The sequence below is a fragment of the Macrosteles quadrilineatus genome, unplaced genomic scaffold (genome assembly GCF_028750875.1).
Source record: "Macrosteles quadrilineatus isolate MER2022 unplaced genomic scaffold, UCM_ALF_1.0 Scaffold_1__1_contigs__length_201487025, whole genome shotgun sequence".
NCBI classification, from domain to species: Eukaryota; Metazoa; Arthropoda; class Insecta; order Hemiptera; family Cicadellidae; genus Macrosteles; species Macrosteles quadrilineatus.
In genome coordinates, this window is record NW_026542594.1 from 131,089,737 (window position 1) to 131,106,883 (window position 17,147).

Sequence of the window (17,147 nt, forward strand, 5' to 3'; positions counted from 1 at the left end):
GGATATGCCACTCTGAATGCTAGTCGCACACAACAAGCAGGCCGAAGCCCAAAGAACCACAGACACAGGTAGGTTAGAGATTATGATGCACTTCCATCTCTCCTAGAGCTAAACACCCCCCCTATCCTGGATGAAGGGATGTCACTGGGACAGAATGCCCAGTCGTCCATGTCTGTGGCCTACTTGAAATGCCGATTCCAACACCGGACAGTTGCCTCCCCTTTGGGGGCTTAGTTTTTCACCTCCCAGGACGAGGCTACTTCCAAAGTCGAGGATATGCCTCACAAAGTGTCAGTCGAACACAACTTCTTAGGTCTACCAAATTTTCTTCTGAAAGCAACAGCTACACCTGCTGACATATTTCTGCTATGGTGGTGGTCTGCTGATATGGTGTGCGCAAATGCCACCTTAGGATCACTTATGAATTTATCAAACATGTCCCACATACTGCTTTCGACAATATTGATGTGGCCCTGTTTAATAGTTGCCGAGTTAGGGAAATTCTTAACAGTTGTTAGATCAAAAAGACTCTTGATCATAATTGAAATTTGTTTCTTTCCAAATATATTGAAATGGAGGCCATGTCTGGTATACAGGTTACGTGGCAACTCATTTAATGGCAAAAAAGATGCGTGGCTGAATTTGTGTACAGTTTTTTTCAAGTCCATATTGAGATAGCATATCCAGTTATTTAGAGCTGGGTTATGGTGCCTGTATGGCTATATGGCCATGTACATTTAGGTGGGAAACAATGTGCCTTCCATGGCTATTAGCCACAATCAGGAGTTTGGGTCTATTGTCTGGTGGATTTTTACATTGACAACTTCTACTCTGTAAAGGTAAATGAGTGGGAATATTTACAGTGGGTTTTTTGTTAACATTTACCGTATTAGATTGACTACTTTTCAATTTCTTAATTTCCTTCCCTAGAAAAATAATCTGCTTGTGTAAGGATTCTACTTTTAAATCAGGTTTTACTTCCTTCATAATTGTCAGTAATGCATCCTTTTCAATAGACAATCTATTATTGAAGACATATGCAACAGAGGACGAATTCATAAATACTATGATGGACTGTGAGGAGGTGCTTGCATAGCTTACGGTAAGACTAGATATTTCTCAAACTAATAAGCCACAAGCAACAGTACCTGATACGACTTCCGTGCAGCCAATACCAACCATACAACACCAGTATGTTCAACTACCAAAGTTGGTATTACCAACCTTCCAAGGGGACATGCTACGGTGGCAGGAGTTTTGGGATAGTTTTGAGTATGCTATTCATAGCCACCCCACAATTAGTAACGTTGACAAATTTAACTATTTGATAGCACAATTAAGAGGTGACGCCAAACGTTGCATCGCTGGACTCACCATTACAGAACTAAACTATGATATTGCTATTACCTTGTTGAAAGACAGATTTGCTAAGAAACAGGTAATAGTGAATTCTCACTACTGTGCCTTGAGGGATGTGCCACCTATCAAGTCCAGTGACACAGTAACACTTAGGCGAGGATTTGACAACATTGAGAAACATATGCATTGTCTTCAAGCCTTAGGTGAAGACGTTACTTCTAACTACTTTGTTTCTCAAATTTTCAGTAAGCTGCCCTATGAAATTGTTTTGAAAGTTGAAGAAATGAATATTTCTGGGGAGTTAGATGTTAAAACTTTGTGCAATTTTGTAAATAACTTAATTTCGATTCGGGAGAAAGCAGAGCAAATGACGAGCTCTTCTATCACTTCATCTTACTCTAATAATTTTGTTAAGGGTGTAGCATAGAGCACAAGGGCCTAGATTTTTTAGGATTTTTTTGGGGATTTTTTGAGAGGATAGCAGGCTTACCTGAATGGGAAAGAGTCCAAACTGGCACAGGTATCAACAACTCACTGGCCACCATTTTGGACATCTAGAAAACTATCTCTTCCTCTTCCTTAGTTGAAAATGCTGTCATTGACAGTGAAATATTCTAATGTTTTGTGTATATAGTGTAAAGTTTTGTTTTGTGTTTCCTGTGCCAGTTTGGACTCTTTCCCATTCAGGTAAGCCTGCTATCCTCTCAAAAAATCCCCAAAAAAATCCTAATAATTTTGTTACTGTTCCCAATCCACAGGCGGACACTAAGAGGTTGACAACTACCCACTCCCTCGTGGGAAACGATAAATTAACTTGTATTTTTTGTGAAGGACCACATTAAAATGATCAGTGTACAAAATATCAATCTGCTGAGACACACAAGAAAGCAATTCAAGGTAGGTGCTACGTATGTTTAAGTAAGGAACACACTGTGAAATTTTGTAAATCATAGAAAAGGTGTGTTTACTGTAAACAACAGAATAATCACAATAGAAGCCTATGTACCAAACAGTTTCCAACAGACCAAATTTCTAGAAGCACCATAAAAGTAGACACCCGATCAACTAATCATGCCAAAGCTTTGCCTGCAAGTAACTTCAACCCGAGCAAGGGACCTATAAATATCGAAGAGTCTGCTTTAATTTCTATGTCGGAGAGTGTTATTCTTCAAACTGCAACTATTAATTTGCGTAATGCTGATACTAACCAAGAAACGCGTTGTGGTGTTCTTTTTGATAGCGGTAGTCAGAGGTCTTATGTGTCCAAAGGTTTGGCTTCTAAACTGAGTTTGAATGGTAAATATTGTCAATCATTGTCTTTATTTACGTTCGGCAACCGTGAATCTAAAACTGTTGAGACTCAAGTAACAGATGTTCGATTACTGCTGAACGATGACACATGTATGGATATTACAGTAAACATTGTTCCACATATCACTGGGAAGGTAGTTTCTAGTACCAATATCAACTTAAATACAATTGCTTCCTCCTATCCCAAGTTAAAGTTAGCAGACGGCCAGTTTACTTCACAAAACATTGATCTATTAATAGGAAACGATTATTATTTTGACATTATTCAGGGCCAGAAGATAGAAATTTCACCAGGCTTGTTCTTAGTGAATAGCAAATTTGGTTGGATCGTAACTGGTAGGCATAGCAATAACAATGATCATTTCCCTCTGATGTACGAGTCATCTTTTCTTACTCTAGTAAAACCCAACAACCTATTTCCTTGGTCACCACCAACTTTAAAGGCAGATATCAATATTTGTGAAGGTGACGACATCAAAAACTTGTGGCAATTAGAGACTATTGGTATTAAGGATGACCCATACCTGAAAGATGATGACATCGCATTGAATAAATTTAATGAAACTGTTAAAATTGAGAATGGTCGTTATTCAGTTGCCAGGCCTTGGAAAGATTATCCCCCAAATTTACAATCTTTCTCTCGGTCGTTTGAAATCTTTAACAGACAGACTTTCAGACAAACATAATCTTTTATGTGAATACGACTCGGTAATTCAAATCCAATTGAAAGAAGGTATAATCGAACGAGTGCGTTTTTCAGACAGAAACGAAAATGGAGTCCTTCACTATATAACTCATCACCCTATTATCACTGAGTCGAAAACCTCAACTAAACTCAGGATAGTGTATGACGCGGCAGCCAAAACCAGAAAAGGCAACAATAGTCTTAATGATTGTCTTTACCGTGGACCTGTAATTTTCGAAAACCTATGTAGTTTACTTTTACGTTTTAGAATGAATGCTATTGGAATTATTGCTGATATACATAAGGCATACCTTCAAATAAATCTTCAAACTCCAGACAGAGATGTAACTAGATTTCTGTGGCTCAAAGATCCTTTCTCAGCACCTACTAATGATAATATTGAGGAGTATCGATTTTGTAGGGTTCCGTTTGGAATCATATCCAGTTCATTTTTACTCAGTGCTACTGTTTTTCATCATTTGTCAAATTGTGAACTTGATAATCTTAATGAAAGGTTGAAGTCTTCATTTTATGTTGATAATATGGTTACCGGATGTGACACAGATCAAGAGGCCACAACACTATTTACAACTGCTTCTAGTTTGTTCTATGATATTAACATGAACCTTAGATGCTGGTCTTCAAACTCAACGACACTGATGGCACAAATACCAATGGAAAAAACAAAAACTGAGAATCCTACTGATGTTAATGTTCTTGGATTAAGATGGAACACCAATCTTGACAATCTTCTTATAAAACCTGTAAACAATAAAAGAAACAAACCTATTTCAAAAGGAGAAGTTTTAAGTACTATATCATCAGTTTTTGATAACTTAGGGTTATTATCCCCCGTAACACTGAATGCTAAACTCTTTCTCAGACAGTTTTGGGAAGACAATCTGAAATGGGACGAATTACTAGACGAGCCTAAATGTAGGGAATGGAATATTATATGAGATGATATTCTTAAAGTAACTGAAGTTTCTAGTCCTCGATTCACAGGATTACGAGCAGATCATGTAGAACTCCATTGTTTTACGGATGCATCAAAGGATGTATATTCGTGTGCTGTGTATATCAAATTAATTAATAAGGAGACTGTCAAAGTGACTCTCATGTTTTGTAAAAGCCATTTAACCCCAAAATCAAAGCCGAAAATTACCCTTCCAAGACTCGAACTTTTAGGCGTGTTGATTGGAACAAGAGCATTACGTTTTGTGGAAAAATCCTTAAATTTTCCTGTTGTATATAAGATACTGTGGACTGATTCACAATGCGTTTATCATAGGATTAACACAACAACGCTGCTTCCTAAGTTTGTGGAGAGAACTCAACATAATATCAAACAAGGAAGAATTCTGTCCACCCAACATCCACAAGTTGGTGATGTAGTTCATGTTCACGACACATTACCCAGAGGGACATGGCGGCTTACGAAAATAGAAGTCCTTAACGTCAGTGCTGATGGAAACGTAAAAGGTGCCAAATTAAGGTTAGGATCTTGGAAATACATCACCAGACCTATTAACTTGTTGTATCCCATTGAAGTCTCTGACGTGAATTCCGGAAAGAAAAAAGGGGCCCAAGAACAACTAAGGATGTGGGAGTGTGCTAAAGCAATGTCTTTAGACAGCTGAGATTTTCTTAATGTTTTGATTTTTGGTTTCTATGGAAATAATGTGTATTGTAAACTAATACAAAAAGAAAGAAAGTTAACACAAACTCAAACTCTTAATTTATTCAACTTATCTATCTATATATTAATAGGCAAGCATGTTTCTTTAAAACCTTTTTTCTCAGCTCGTGTGAATCGTAGGGAAAATCTACGCATACCGTTGGAAAGCTATTTTCCTGTAGGTGTGCAGAATCCCTTTATAAATTTAAATAGGCTCAAAGATAAGCACAAAAAATGAGTTTAAAAATTTGAAAAAATTAACATGGATCTTATGCGTTGCTATGCTGGTTACGAAATAACAACGAAATATAAACAGAAAATCAAAACAAATGGAGGAAACTCCAATCACATGTTTTATTTACAGTGTGGGGTGAAAATAGATAAGTGAGTACATTACATATTTTTGGTCGAGTTTCGACCACTGGACGACCTCTCGTATTAACTTAAACTATACTGTTATAGCAGGGAAACCTATTTACAACTTAAACTAATCCACGGATTCACAATATATGTTGAGTGATTTTGCCAAATCAGTAAATCAAATAAAATCTCTTTATTGTCTTTCAGCCCTACAAAAGCAAATGACATTGTCAAAAATAATACAGAAGTTAATAATACAGTAGTTAATATAACGGTAGGTATCTTATAAAATGGCATCTTATCGTTAAAACATTAAACATAGACATGGAATACATAACAGGAACCTTGATCTTAAATTATTTAAAAACTTATATCTAAAACTTCCAAGGACAAGGACTTATCTGCAGAATAAAAACATTTTAATTTTAACCATGAATCAATCATTGTTTTAAATTTTTTTTTAGTTGTTACTGCAGAAGGGGTAATTTATTAAAAAATGTTGTATCCTAAGATATTTGTAATTATTGTGTGTAAGTGTAAGTCTTGTAAGTGGTAAGTTGAGATGATGGCTATTTCTTGTGTAATGTGCATGTATGGCGGATCGGATACTATACTGTTCTATATTCTCTTTAATGTATAATAAGCAATTTAAAGTGTATAAAGATGGAAAGGTTAGGATATTTAAGGCCTTAAAATCTGCTCAGCAATCGTCCTTAAAATAAACAAAGTCCCCGGGCTTTGATCCTCTAATGTGCCTATACTTGAATAGATACAACATCTGTATCGGTGTGGTGGGGCGACCTGACGTTGGAGTAAGAGGGAGAACTGCCTGGTTGGCTACCTAAACAATAAGAGCAAGGAGAGCCTGACGCGGTTTCCATAGCAAGAGGCTCTGTTGCCATATCGCACCGCATCTCCACACCCGCACGCACATGTGCATTTCCTCCAGTGTTATGACAGTGACTACTTCAAGTTACAGTAGGCTATACTGTCCGCAAGAGTTCAGAAGACCCCTAAGCTTCGGCCTGTTCACAGTTTGAAGGCAAGCCGCATCCACACCGGAGTTAGGAACACGTGTTTACAGCTAATGTTATTAAAAAATAATAAACACTACTTTTTTAACAGAAACATTTTGATGTTGGAAACAGTTTTTTAGTGTTTACAACAGAAATTTTGAAGGGTGTTCCAAACAGAGGGAAACATTTGTTTTGTATGTTTAAAGACACATACAGTATATGCCGAGAGCCCGAGGCGAGAGACTCTCAGTAGTGCCGTTGAATTGTCTGCGTCCCGCGTTTTTTTCCCTGAGTGGAATTATAGGGTGTAAGTTCAAATGTGGCAAATGTGTTCGTGATGCAAATGGAAATTCGCTTAGTCTGCAGGTTTGCTGTTGCGGGGGTATTTTAATAATGGTACAATGAGGTTTTTTAACGACACAAAACTATATCAAAACCTCCATAATTTCATGACAATTGCAACGGTGAACTCCGCATTTTAATCGGCTAACTAAGAGTAATATGAAATAACATTTATTTAAATATGAGGCAATTATTCCATATATAGCTACAATAACTTAGTTTAAGATTTAACTTCAGCATTTTACAATATTCTCCATAAGAATAACATGGGAATTTAAAATTTACAATTTTTTGAATTTTCTTTATTACCAATAACCGTACAAAAACACTTTGATATACCTACAAAATTATTTATTTAAGCTCTTTAAAAAGGTCTAGAGATAAATTTTAAAATTTTGTGTTTTGAGGGTCAAAAATGAGAAAAACCAATTTTTACCCCATGAACCCCCTTGTAAGACCCCGTTCCATGGTCCGATCATGCTAGTTCGTGAACTCATTCAAGTTCATCCCGCCTTACACCTTTATAGACCAAATTGCATCAAAATTAGACAACAATTACTCAGGTTATCGCATTCACGGACACACACACACACATATATAAAAAAAATTGAAACGATTAGGGTTTTTGGCCTCTGGGGACATAAAAATGAAAAAGTAAATTTGTCCTGGGCTCAAGTCTTACCATGAGACCTACAGTAATAGCTACTCGGTACTACGGTAATAGTTATAGGGAGATTCGCTAAAGCAAGCTTCAAAATTTACAATGGGATGGAAAGTCTACTTGTGTTGGTTGGTCTATGGCACTGTATACCTACAGTAGTCGCAGTTAGTCTGGGCGCGCGGACCCTTGTGTACTAGCCGTGCTGAGAGTAACGGCTCGCTCACCCCACAGCCTCGCTGAACGGCAGAGAGCCGTGTGGGCCAGATGTTTTTGGAAATGAGCAATAAACACTCCCCTCTACACCCTCCACCATAGCGCGGCCGCACGCCCAGACTAGCTGTGACTACTGTACTTGGCAAAGTACATGTGGCAGCTAGCGGCGGCAATGCATTCAACTCAATCCACCCCGACATCGCTGCCTTCTGGTTGGTAGAACTCAAAGGTCGCTAATCTTAATCGTGTCAAATTTGGACAGTAAGTCAATTAAAGTGTATGTTTGGACGGGTCCGTATGTGGACTGTGGAGTGTGGAGAGCTGTTTATACTCGACTTAATGTGCAATGGATTTGATTCATTCTGAAAGAATCATTCAGAACTCTTCATTTGCAAACTAATCAGCTCTTATTTAGGACTGTGGGAAAGGTAGGTTGGGAGTTACGTGGATTCGTAACTGTATTAACCCTAGGACTGGCAATATGACGATTTTCGTCATATATCTGTGCTCCCAAACTGCCCATATGACAAAAATCGTCATATAGTGTCACTTTCTTTTAAACAGCTTATAACTCTTTTAAAATTATTCCAAAACCAAATAATTGTTATATTATTCAAAGTATGAGATTCTAAATTTTCATTTTCATATATAAACGAATCGTATAGCATTACCAGATCAATTTTAAAATATCAGACTGGGACGGGTGGCATCGTCCTGTACCTAATCCAGCTACTAGGAGGTCACGAATTGTGGATATTTATAGGCATGCACTGTGGATGCGCTACTCCCTGGTGTGGATTAACGTCCGCACGGGTGAGTTCTACAACTATCCGCAGTACTATCCTGATAATTAGACCAATTCGTATATACCAAGGAAAAAAAAGTGGTTCGGATTCCACTATAAACTGTAGGTCCCTTAGTTGCCATTAGCTGTATGGGTTAATAATTAACAGCTGTGTCTAAGGAATATGTCGGCCTTAGTCACTAACAAGACTACAAGATCGCGCCACTCATCATACACTGATCTCCATTCATACTTGGCTTAAAATACCTACTTACTTTGTATGGTCGCCATTTCAAAGAAAAGTATTAACACGTTCAGTGCTGAAATGGGTTAGTATTGCGTGCCTAAAGTGCTGAAATATGATTATTGATAACTCCCCAAGTAAATGATGTGAATGCATCCAAAATGTCGTTAGAAGATCCCCAGGCCTCCATTTTGGTCATTATTGGTGACGTCACTTCCGGTACATCAATTGATGTAGTCCGCCGGTGGAGCCGGTTTGATGAGTCACCGCGAGGAAGAAGTAGTCCGTTTACTGTAACATTTGTGTCTAACGACCCACAAACTTGTTTCATGACACAAAAGTTGGTAATTATTGGAATAATAACCACAGAAAATTATATACAATCCGTCCAAGTGCCATTTAGAACGATCGTCAATGCAAAACATTAGTTCACACACAATGTCAAAGAAAGAGTTATTGTTATTTATAAAAACACTGTTCTTATAGAGAAGACAATTATAGAAAAGTTTTAAAACTATTCATAAACTATTTACAACTCAACCCACCGCATTTACACACACCACACAAAAGTACGAGATTACCACGGTCCCGTGCCGAAGTGAAAACCCGGAGCTGAAAACGATTCGCGCCAAAATGAACTCAAGAACTGGCCTAACAGGCTGACGTGCGATATAACGTTCCCCGTCTATGTCTGAGCTAACGATGAACCAATATAGTTGGAGTGCCACGACTACAGCTTTTGATGTAGTCCGCCATAGGTGCTCGTGACGTACTACATCAATTGATGTAGTCAGCACTGAACGTGTTAAAGTATTAATTATATTGTCGTTACAATTTGAATTAAGATTTAGGCGCGAGACGATTTTGAGTTTGCCGCGTTAATTCAATAAACCGCGCTCATGTTCAATAAATCGTAACGCCGATAATCTTGCATGAAACCGGTTGTGGTTGGTACCGATAGTAAGATTTTGTTCTGGAGTTTATTTTCGTATCAAGAATCACGTGATTATAACGTCAGACAATTTGGGAAATAGTATTTAGAAATCAGCTGACATTTGAAATGACAAAAATCGTCATTTAGGCAATGACTAATAAATCAATAAAGGATTTTGTTTGCGTGATGTAATTTATATTGATCTGTAGCCAGAAAACACACAATTTGAAATACACAGATGTTAGTTGACACGGCATAAATTATCTGTTTCTTTGGTTACAGTTGCATTACCGCTGTACGGCGTTCACGTCTCGTGAGTCTTGCGTGCGAGCTGTAAATATTTTATTGGTGAATATTTGTGTTTTATTATTAGGCCTACAAATGTGTTGTTATGTTTGTTTCCTTGAGTGATGTGATAGTAATTGGTATCCATGTTATTATGGGTAATGATAATATGACTCATAATAACATGGTTAATAATAATTCCTATCACATCCACTCACTAAACAAAACAACACAAAGATTTACTAGCAAATTATGAGTAGGTACCGGTAAATTATTAGTATTTGTGGTAAAATGTGTGATTATGAAATCTCGCTTGCTTTTTAGGGAAAACGAAACGCTCGAGACCAAGCGACTTGTCAATTGACCTTGCCCAACAGTGCATCTCTCGTCTAAAATGCTTATGGAACCTTTATCATTTATATGCATAGGCCTAGGTATAATTGAATGAATGAAGTGAATTCTCATACTGGTGTGAAATGCATCTTTCTGTTGATCGAAATCTTGAGAATGACTAAAGTTATAAACTTGATGTGTTGCACAAAGATTCTATACCACTTTATCTTGCGACCATTAGTTGTTCAAAAATATTTTTTCCGTAATTATTATAAAATCTTAAAAAAACATTTTTAATTTTGTCCCATAAGATTAACATTATGAGCTACCTTCTTCTTCTTTGTTTATATTTTACGACCTACAATTTTGTCGTTTACTTGAGACAAAGAGAACGACTACTCTTTCATCCATAGAGTAACAGTCATACCGTATTCATATTATAACTCTACAATTTCTAGGATAATAATGTATTTACGAAAATACTGGCAGGAGTTTACAAACTATCTACTAAAATGTATCGCAATTGATTGAAAAATAAATATTTACATGTTTATTTTACAGGCTACGTTTCTTCAGTAGGCTGTGCTATACAATAAGTACGACGTGACGGTAAACGATGCCGTGGGTGAAAGTCTACTATTGTTTCCTAACTTGCTAAAAGTTAAGTGTTATCTTTGACTAATTAATATTAGATAAGATTTTACTATCTAATAATCAATGGTTTTAGTTATTTTCGTTCTGGTTGTTCTAAATTAAATTTCAGTAAGGCCTCGCGTCGGTGGCTTTATCTATTCAGTCAGTCATTCAAATGTTGCCCCAAAATATTTAGATAAGTTACTGTACTTTCATATTACTGTATAATGATATAACATAAGTACTAAGACTTTTTTTTATCAAATAAGGTTTTTTTCATTTAATATATCTTTTTTTCATCGGTCGTCTGCAGTTCACTCGCTAACTAACAGAATCAGAAATGCTGCCTTAAGTTAAGTTTAGCCTTAGAACATACTCCTCAAGGTTTAGTGCATTCTGCTATTGATAATAAGACGGCAACCTAAGTAGGTTTTAAAAGTTTGTGAATAAAATCCTATCCATTTCAATTACGTAGGTAAGTAATGCAATCAAACTGCATTTTAGATTCAACTCAAACCTTATCCATTAAGTTAAGGTTAACCTAGAACAAGTAGACTCAGTTCTGATGAAGAGCGGATGAAACTCAGCCAATGGACACAAGAATAGGCAATAGGAAGGAGCTTTCCCGAATTTGGTCTGCATAAGTGACAAATTTTAGTGAGTTTAATATTGAACTCTCAGTCGACTATGTGCCAACTGAGCTTATGGACCCTTCATCAAGTATTGAACACTAAATACTGTAGGTCAATAAGTGGGAACCTACGGCTTCAAAGAGCTAGCCCACTTATAATAATGCTGCTAAGGGCCCATAACAAAAGGAATACGCTTAGATAACCAAGAAGTGAAGATCAAGACGTACGGTACGAGCAGACACAAAATTGGGCTCACAGGTCTACATCGATTGTACCAAGGCAGTGGAAGAATGGTGAGACAATCAGAATGCTGAGGTAGAGGTAGATAATCTTAACTTCAAAATATAGCCTAAAACAGTATAAACTTTTTAAGGAAGGCGGTGAAGCGAGGAAGTGCTGTGTCATGTAAAGTTGTTTTGTGCAAAGTGTGTCTGTTGACATTAATTGCCTAGACGGCCGTGTTGCCTAGCCTAGGTATGGCCTGTCAAGTGTTTTGTTAAAATCTGTGTCTAATGATGTCACAGTACTATGTTTATTTGTTCATACAACAATCTGTGTTTAATGTGTTTTTCACCGTCAAAGAATGTAGGCCTACGGTAGAAAGTTTAAACTAAGAAAGGTAGGCCTTAATATAACCCTAACTTAGTGTACCTAAATAGACCTAAAAAAGTAATGTAGCCTATAACTTTCTTTTAGCTACTAGATCTGTGTCCTTATAGTAGGCCTACTTAGATTAAGTTACCCATCTTCAGGGGAACAGTTTCGCAGAGAACCTAGCCTACGATAATTTATCAGATGAAATATTTTTGTTTAACTTAACATTTCCCAAAAATTGTCTTGCTCGGTAGAACTTTTACCAAACGAAATTCGACTGACTACAACAGTTCCTACAGATTTAATCATTTATTGATCTCATAGGCCTATCTATCAATGAAGTGAAAAATTGGAATATTTTAAAGAAAATGTCAAGATGGGGTTCACCAGTTAATTAATAATTAAAAAAGTAAGCCATAGATAAGTTAGGCCTACACCCAATGTTATCGTAGGCTAACTTAAGTACTTTAATACTTTTTTTTAATGGTCCTTTACTTATGCTAAAAAAATTGGTTGGCAACCATATGACACAAAAACAACATTGATTGTGAAATGCCTACAATAAACAACACTCTACAAACTAAACAAATCAAAACTATTTTTTTTACTGATGCGTTAATTTAGTTAAAGTTTTTTCATTTTCTCTGTCAATGGTTACTATCTTTTTTAGGCTTGGATTTTATAAGAATAAAGTGTGGATAACATAAAATGTTGGTTTGTCTCTTAACACAAATTTTACCAATTTCATATTCCATATCTGGTCAGATCTGGATGCCAGATACGATCAGATCTGGATGCCAGATACGATCAGATCTGTGATGCCAGATCTGAACTAATTCCATATCCGGTTAGATATGGGTGCCAGATCTGGAATATGTCCAAATATGTCATCCCAGATCTGGCCAGATATAGAATCCAGATCTGAGACCAGTCCACTTTTCCATAAGGATTACTAACACCATTTTATGGCATCAAACTATTGAATATTATTCATAAGAATTTCGAATTAACCACAGTACTCAGATTGCCATTCGCGATAGACCTAGGTTACCCTGGCATTACTTGCTCTAGCTTTTATAATTAACATTATTTATTCAATTTATGATAGGGCCAGGGGCCATCACATAAGGTTTAAAATCTTGTAAATTTTATGTTTTTTTTATTTGTATGGTTGATATAGGGGATAGGCTAGAGTCTTACTGTTATTCAGTGCTCGATTTGGGGGGAATGCAGTGGAACGGAGTTCCGGTACCTCTCTTTCAGAAAGATAAAAATATTTGCATAAATAGGTACCTACATAAATAGATATTTCAGTTAAAAAAGGTAGCCTTAAAAAAAACTTGAAATGAATGATGAACGGTTTGCTGAATATAAGAAAGAATGGTATAAATTTTAATAATTCTCTCAATGCACCGTAACAACGTGGTTACAACGAGGTTTTTACCAAAAAGTTTGCCGAAATCTTTAACAGGGTTGGCACTGATTTTGGAAAATGAAATTCCCTGACTTTTCCAGGTTTTCCAGACTGATATTTCCAGGTTTTTCCAGGTATACCGTAAGACAATATCGAATAGTCAGAATCAAGAATTATTAGAAAAATGTAGGCCTAAATAGTTTACTCATAAAACCAATAAGAAAAGAATTAAACATCTGGAATCTGGAAAATTAAGAGTACCAACTAACTTAACCTAACACTTTATGTTCTACTTGGCCTTGATTTGACACTAGCAGATAGACGATACGGTGCTTCTGATACTGATATATATCAATATTTTGCTTGCGATATCATCGGTTTATATCGGAAGAAACATGTGATATTGGAAAAATAACTACCATGCTTGTACCGGAGACAAAAAGTAGTACCAAACTAAACTATTAAATGTTTTAACTAACAGGATAAATTTTTTTTATAAACTCCTACAAGTGCAGTTTTTTTAGTTTATTAAAGGTTGAATCAGTATTGGTATATATTCAATGATAAATAGTATTCAGTATCGTATTGAAATTGAAACAATGAATGTAGGCCTATTCTTCCGCGCATCGCGCAAGCGGTTGTGTTGGCAACGCTGGTCATCACTGCCACTGTCGCCGCACAAACTTGCGGCAGGCCGCAGAGGCAGGGTAAGGGGCACCAAAGACTAAAGACAGATTATATATGATAGCCTACATGGAATTGTCTTCGTTCATTCTCATACGCGACTTCGGAGCGTACTCCTAGTATATTCTTGTTCAGAAATATATATATAACATATTTGTACCATTTATTGTTATATCATAAAGAAAAAAAAATACGAACAGCTTTGAATAACTTATTTTCTTTTAAGACAAAAATAATCTTTTCTTTTTCAACTCATATAAAATATATGAAACCGTTATTACTGTGCACTAAAGTATAATATATCACATAACTAGGCCTATATATTATTACCTTTAGGCTGCTAATGTAACAGTCTTGGCTTATTACATAGTGATATTTGATATTTTTTTCTGTAGCCTATTTCAAATAATTAGTGAACATTTATCGATATTTTCTAACTTTGTAATATTTATTTTTTAAGATGGGGTGAACATTTTTTTTCAAATCAAACATAAATTTTATTTCTACATGGAGAAATAAAATGTCTACATTTTGTATAGCCTAGATCTTAGATTTTATGTTCATAACTTAAGTTAATTCTGTAGAAAAATATCACAACTCTACTTAGCGTTCCAACTTTAAGTAAAAAATATCTAGAAAAAATTGTACACAGATTTTAATTTATTTAATCGAAGAGGATACACGTCTGGTAACCAAACGTGGATTAAGGCGTCCGGTAGTTACCAGGTTGTGGGGGCCCGGAACACCATTACCACAACGATATCAAATCAATCAAATCAAAACTCTTTATTCCCAGAAGACAATACAATTAATAATTATACAGTATGAAATACAGTAAGTGATTGCATAGGCATCGTCAACTTAATGCTAAATAAAAACTATTAAGTTACCATAATGATATTTACAGTTGTATATTATTATTAGGCCTATTTACATTTTTCACTAAATACATTAATAATAAAAATATACACAAATATTAAATTATGTAGGCCTACATACAAAGGAAGGTTCAAAATGTATGTTTATGGTACTCTTCTGTTGAATAAAAACAATTTTCTAGCAACATTTTTCTTGCTAGATATGATGTACAGCCATCTGTGTTCCTGGTGTAGTGGATAGAGTACTCGGCTGTGTACAGAAGGTAACTTATCCTAGATCGAATCCCATCGGTGACACTAACTTTTAGCCAAAGATTTTGCTTAGAATGCCATTTCTACTTAACTGTAGGCCTACATCTTTTGTTAGAGTTTGAGGCATTTATAATTTTATTTTATGAACATAATTTAACCTTAATTCGATTGTTTCATTATCAGCAAGTTTGGTTTAGTTAGGTTAGGTTACCTTAAGACAGTAACTGCCGGACGCCCAATCCGCGTCCGGTACGGTAACCGGACTCATATCCCTCTGCCTTATTTATTTATTCAAAATCTCCTTTTTCTCTACAAAATAATTAAGCTATGCAAGTTTATATGACTAGGTTATCATAGGTAATTTAAACACGGCTGCACTTTACTTGACGTCCTACACTCATTCGATTGTTTTTTCGATTCAATATTTTCATTCGATTGTTTCATTCGATATATCGTTTGGTTAGTTAGGTTAGGTTAACCTTACCTAACTAACCAAACAATATATCGAATGAAGCAATCGATTAATCGATATATCGATCAATATTTTCATTCGAATAAGTGTAGGACGTCAAGTAAAGTGCAGCCTTAAACACTGAAAATTTTTAAAAAGAACTCTTGCGAAATCACAAAAATGGCAGGGACATTAATCTATGCCACTAGGGCAGTCCTAGGGTTAGGCCTAAGTTGTTTGAAGTTAGGCTAGATTAGGAAGGTAAAGTTTAGGTTAACTTATAGACTAGTAAACCAACTCATTAACTTATGTTAACTTACTTCCAGACTGGTTTTGCACAATTGAAATAGTGGGGGAGACACAACAAAATAACAATTCCAAAAATGCTTGCAATATTAAACAAAATAAGCGCGGCTTTTTTAAAGAGGTCCCACTCCCACTGTGACTGTAATCTGTTTCTGTACTACTTGTCTGTCAATGAGATAGTGGATACTCGGATCTCGGATAGTCTAGTCTAAAAAAAGTCTAACCTAGAGATGGGTCGCTGCAGCTGGAACTACATTTATCCACCGTTCCGAGAGTGGAACTCGTTCCACCGTTCCAAGCGGAACCACAATCCGGTTCCAGTTCCACTGGAACTACTTTTTCAGCTGCAGCTCGGTGGAACGATTTGAATGTAGTTCCGCACAAACAGCTGCAGCCTTTTTGTAAATTTTTAAAGATAAGTTCCGGAGTAACTGGATTTGTAAAACACATACAGTTACAACAAAACAGCTGCAGCTGGTTTATTAATACTGTACTCTCACTAAAATTAAGTTCTAGCCTGTGCAGCTGATGCGTTTTGACTTAGGCCTATTTGGTCTATTGTAAACAAAGGTTTGATTACCGGATATGGTTGACATCAGCGAACACATAACAAAATAGAAGCGCTACTCGGAGCGCAGGAGCGTGGCAGTCTGACTAGCCGACGAAACGGACAAAGATGGCGGCGCTAGCCTAGTCCCGGCGTCTGCAACGCGCTGGCCGTCTGCTATGCTTCGAGTCAGCGTTGTTTACATAGGCTTTGTTGAAATGTAATAGTATATTACGTTACTAGTCCTGAAAATAAGTGTTTACCGGACGAGTGTGGTCGTTCCCGTGCGAGACGAAGTCGAGTACGGGATTACCATACGAGTCCGGTACACACATTTTGGACGAGTTATGTACGATAGTTTACGCCATACTACTTAATCCGTACAAATCCTTATATATTTCCACCAACTAAAGGACTAAAAATCACTAGTCATGAGAGGTTATGTTTTTGTTTATAACCACTAATTGCCACGAAAATACAGTATAATCAGCTGATTGGTGTCCGGTAAAACTCATTGCAGAACAGTATTACGCAATGAAACCCCATTTGAA

At 36.4% G+C, this 17,147-nt stretch overlaps 1 protein-coding gene across 1 annotated transcript in view; it reads right to left on the reverse strand.

The window, feature by feature from the left end:
• LOC128985046 (la-related protein 7) overlaps positions 1-16,187 on the reverse strand; it is a 102,696-nt gene extending 86,509 nt beyond the window's left edge. The window contains exon 1 of the mRNA XM_054404422.1: positions 16,064-16,187. The gene's annotated coding sequence lies outside the window, so the exon portion shown is untranslated. The remainder of the gene's footprint in view (positions 1-16,063) is intronic.
• Positions 16,188-17,147: the final 960 nt, after the last annotated feature.